This window comes from Lathyrus oleraceus, chromosome 5 (assembly GCF_024323335.1).
Source record: "Lathyrus oleraceus cultivar Zhongwan6 chromosome 5, CAAS_Psat_ZW6_1.0, whole genome shotgun sequence".
In the NCBI taxonomy this organism is placed as follows: domain Eukaryota; kingdom Viridiplantae; phylum Streptophyta; class Magnoliopsida; order Fabales; family Fabaceae; genus Lathyrus; species Lathyrus oleraceus.
The window spans coordinates 294,624,652-294,629,576 of record NC_066583.1 but is presented as its reverse complement, the minus strand read 5'-3'; the positions used below and the strand labels follow the sequence as shown (position 1 = coordinate 294,629,576).

The 4,925-nt window shown below is 37.8% G+C and overlaps 1 long non-coding RNA gene across 1 annotated transcript; it reads left to right on the top strand.

Moving 5' to 3' along the window:
• Positions 1-3,631: 3,631 nt before the first annotated feature.
• On the top strand, positions 3,632-4,714 carry LOC127088191 (uncharacterized). Its single transcript, XR_007790142.1, has 3 exons — positions 3,632-3,945; positions 4,305-4,357; positions 4,487-4,714. It is a non-coding gene; the product is annotated as an uncharacterized LOC127088191 (long non-coding RNA).
• The last annotated feature ends 211 nt before the right edge of the window (positions 4,715-4,925 follow it).

The window sequence follows — 4,925 nt, the reverse complement described above, 5'->3', positions numbered from 1 at the left end:
TTATAACGTCCCCCGGTTCCACACCCCGGTGCGTTAGTTTGTCTCCGAGGTCTCCCACAATTTTCTTGAGGTGTTTGTGGTCTTTGGGTGCTGATCTGATCGAGCGATGGCTGATTGGAAGGTCTGGCGGAAGTTCCAGCGGTATTTGAAGATGTGTCATCATTTGCTCCTAATATCCGGAGGGGCTCTGGCCAACGGCGCTTCCGTAATGGAGTTCGGTGCCCATGTCATCGTAGTTAGGGCGTTGGGGTTGGGTGAATTAGGGACGGTATAGTTGCCCAAATTGGGCCATTGAGTCGTTTTGAAAACGAAGCAATGGTTCATGGGGCGTACTATAGTTAAGCAATGGTTGGGTGTTCATTGGTGGGGGGCTACGATGAAGTGACCCATATGAATTATCTGGGTTGTAGACGGTTGTGGATGCGGGGTTTGATTCTTGGTTTTGTGTTTGGGTGGGTGGTATGAACGGGGTGCGACGTTGGATGGTTGTTTGTTGGGTGATTGGTATGAACGGGTTGCGATGTTGGGTGTTTGGTTGTTGTGTGTATGTGGTCGGTTGATGTTGTGTGGTTGGTTGTTGGGTTTGGGTGGGTTCACATTGGTGTTGGGTGGTGAATTGATGTGGGGTATACGATGACGAAGCAAGTTGGCGTGGATCCATCAAATACCGCGGCTCAGATACAAATTGTTGAGTTGTTACTGACCTAAACCATGTCATATATTGCTGAGTGGGTCTTGCACCTCGGATGACTGGTTCGTTCAAGATGTATTTTTGTTGATTCCTCCATTGACGTCACATGTCTTTTGCAAAGTCTCTCCAGTCAGAATAATCCCACTGTACATCGACCCTTTTTCGATGCCAATTCCCCAAACACGTGGGAGATTCTGGAATCTGTTGTAGCATTCTGAACTGCAGTTTGACCCGGTCACTTTGGTGCATTTCCACCGTAGTGAATCGGATAATCGGTGTCTTCGTTGTCCAAACTGCAGCATCGTCATGGTTCACATCATGATTCAGACCCATATATGGCCTCCAAACAAACTGTAAAACAATACGAAATGGTTAGATGGAAAATAATTTGAGAAGTATTTTTAAATTAAAATATAGTTTGGTAGGATTATTACATTGTCATGTCCAATGTGGTCTAATAGATTTCGATAGACTATAATAGCGTGTTTCGGACACCTGTTGTAGTTCATTCCCCTTACTGACCACCTAAGATAATAAAAAGAAGTGAAAAATATTATTTACTGTTAATTATAATAATAAATATAATTAACTAAATGGTGAATGGTAAAGTGTTAGACTTAATTGGTTGCAAACAGGAACACGAATGGGTGCTCATTTATCGGGGCGAGCGACGACATTCTCGACCACTCCCAAGCTTGAAGCAAATAAGCACATGAAAAAAAAGTACAGGTATTCTTTTTTGCAGTTCTACACATTGCACTATATAGATGGGCCAACACAAATCAACCCCAACTATAAGTGTTTACCTTATTAATGTTGCGTAATAAAGGTAAATACATTATATTCACAGAATTACATGTACTTTATGGAAACAAAAAGTTACCAAATAAAATCATAATATAACGTCGAGCTTTTATTATTTTCTCATACTCGATTGAATCGTCGGACAATACTATACTGACATAATATTGTTTTAGGTATTTTAAATTTATACCTTGCCCCCTTGCTTGACCGGATGTGTCTCCCTCAGTTTCGTCGTCTAACAAAGGGGCGCCCAATAATTCATTGCATATATTGTTGTCTTGGTTAACTCAACCATTCACTGCCTTTCCATCTATACGGAGACCCAACAACATGTACACGTCCTCAAGTGTGATGGTACACTCACCAATCGAAAGGTGAAATGTGTGGGTCTCGGGTCTCCACATCTCCAACAAAGCTAGAATGAACTTGTAGTCCACCGAGTACGAAACAATGTTTAGTAGATTTCCAAATCCACATCCTCTAATATATGGTTCTATTAAAGGATCATGGGGTACATATTCATGTACACGACATCTAAACCGCTTCGGATCCTAATAACAAAAAAGTAAGAAAATACAATTAGAAGAAGAAATGCATACTCAACAAACACACATCTATAAGAAGTAATCTAAAAATAGAAACTAAAAAGTGAGATATAACAAAGGTATAACACAAAAAAGATATCTATAAGAAGTAATCCAAAAATAGAAACTAAAAATATAGAGGTTGGTGCGACTACGGAAGGTTCCAAGCCTTTCGTACCCCCTGCTCCCATGTCATTGCGGCATGCTCAAAGGTTCGAAGGGATCCATCCTACTTGCTATGTGAAGTTTACAAAGTTGTCAGCGTTTCAAATGTTTATAAAATTAGTTTCTCGTTAGTGGTAAAAGAGGATTATTGGCCAGAATATCAAGGGGACATCGTCTGGCACAACGAAGTTATGCGAAGGAAGAAAAAGGGTCGCCCTAACAGCACCCGGATTTGAACCGAAATGGATACGACGAACAAAATGGTTAGACTATGTAGTTCATGACGTCAACCAGGTCACAATCGTAATAACTGTCCTAGTGTTGGAACGAGCACAACCAGATAAAATCAGATGTACCTCTGTTGCAATATATGAAAAACTAAATTTATTTTATAGTACCTCTGTTGCAATATATGGAAAACTAAATTTATTTCATAGTAGACGTTTGTGACAAAAGTACCATTACATAAACAGTAACACAAATAATTATAACAAATACAATATAAGAACTATGCAATTACAACCATCAAAACAATTTTGAACATGTAATGCATCACCCTACGAGCGTCTTGGTCAGTCTTAATATCCACTCATTCGCGCACTTCTCCATGTTGGTTGAACGTGGACACAAGCCATTGTATTCTTCTAATCCGTTCACCCTCTCCAATTTCTCTCTCTAACCAACTGTACAACGTCCGATTAAGACATTCAAACTTATCTGTGTTCCAAAGTCTAACTTGTATCGGAGCCGCAACGGCAGAAAATATTACATCAACATTTCGTTTCTGAATGTATGCAGACACTGTTGAAACAGAGAGAATTGAAATTGATGGTTGAACTAGACAACTTATGGTATTAGGAGATGAATTTGAGTGAAAATTACTGTATGCAAGGCGTGGTATTTATAGAGACGGAACATCCATTGGACAAAACACGTGGGCGCCTGAGGGGTTGGCACCCACATGAACATCACATGCAGGCACCAGATGAATTGGCGTCCACCAAACAAAACACACTAAGGCACCACTAGCATTGACGCCTCCTCATGAGGCCCAATGTAAGCGCCACTAGCATTGGTGCCTCCTCATGAGGAGCCCAATGCATGCGCCAATGCTATTGGCGCCTCCTCTAAATGGTATGTGGGTGCGCAAATTCATCTGTCATGTCCTCTACCAAACTTGGTTATTTTGGTATTTTTTTCGAATAATTGATTATTTTGAAAAAAAAGTTCACTGATAATCCTCAGTACATTTTAATGACATTTTCATTTACACACTAAAAAGGCCAAAATAGCCATTTACACACTAAAAATACCAAAATAGTCAATGTCGAATCATCGATTAATTCCACATTCACCATCAATCCGCTACTGACACGTTTAACCACAATTTTCCTTCATTTCAAATTTCAAATCAAATACATTTCTCCCTCAGTTTAGTTTTTGTTTCAGTTAAGCATTCTATCTCCTTTCGTCTTTCAATCTCTCTTTCTCTTCTTCATTTTCTTTTCTGAGTTTCAAAGGCAACACTCACTGCTTCAGTTCTCTCTTTGCTTTACCATCAGGTAATATTTTTAAGCTAATGTTTCATTTTATTTCCGGCATTATACACTGTTTTACACGATTCTATTGCTTTGACTATCACAAAATGATTCCTCTCTGCTTCACCTCTTTGTCCTGTTCAAGCTCCATCATCAACATCAGGTTAGACCTTCTTCTAAATTATTTAGTTTCAGGGTAAATATTCAAAGTTGTTTCCTTTTCCTTCATATTCTGCTTCCATGGTTGTTCAATTTGCTGGAAAAAAAATTCGGTTTTTCCATATTTTTCTTCATATTATGGTTTCATGGGGGTTAAATGTTGCTTAAGACTAATTTTTCTTTTCGTTTTAATGGTTGTTGACCATAGTTATACAATGAGAGAGCAAAAAATTACAACTTTTCATGTTTTAATGATTTTCGGGTTTTCCCCGTTTTTCTTCATCTCGTGCTTTCATGGTTGTTTAATGTTGTTTGAGACCGTGCTTTCATTGGAAAGTGATTTGATTTAATAACTATTTGTAGGTGAACTCCATTGGAAAACTGTATCAGTTTATATTTGTAAATATTCTGATCAGGTCAGTTTAGTTGATATAATTTGAAGTAGTAAAGATTTGTGTATTGACTTTGACGTTTTTGAAGCCACAACTTCTTATGAGCTATGATTGTCATGCATTTTCTTGCCTTAATTTTCTGTTGTAATACAGATTTATGACAAATCTATGGGCAAGTGATTTGTACTGGTTGTAGAATTTGGACAAACATGCTACTGTTTCTTATACTCCACAAAATAGAATATGGAAGTCTTGAACCAAAACCATAACACTTATGTATTTCAACTGCTATTCAATTCATCAGTTTATTTTACTTATTCATTAGATAGTAAAACCAGTATTTACTCTCATAGCAATTTCAGTCTTCAATCATATATTGTTTCTTAATGGCTGCACATTTCATTTTCAGTTATCATTGCATAACAAAACCATAGCAGTTCGGAATTTGAAATGATATACATATCAATATACAATTGAACTAATATACATCATTTTATAATTTGACACTATAAAATTGCAATGTGTAACCCTCCCAGAGTGTGTGCAATTTATTTTGTTCTTCCTATATTTTGAGTAATATGTTAAAAGAAGT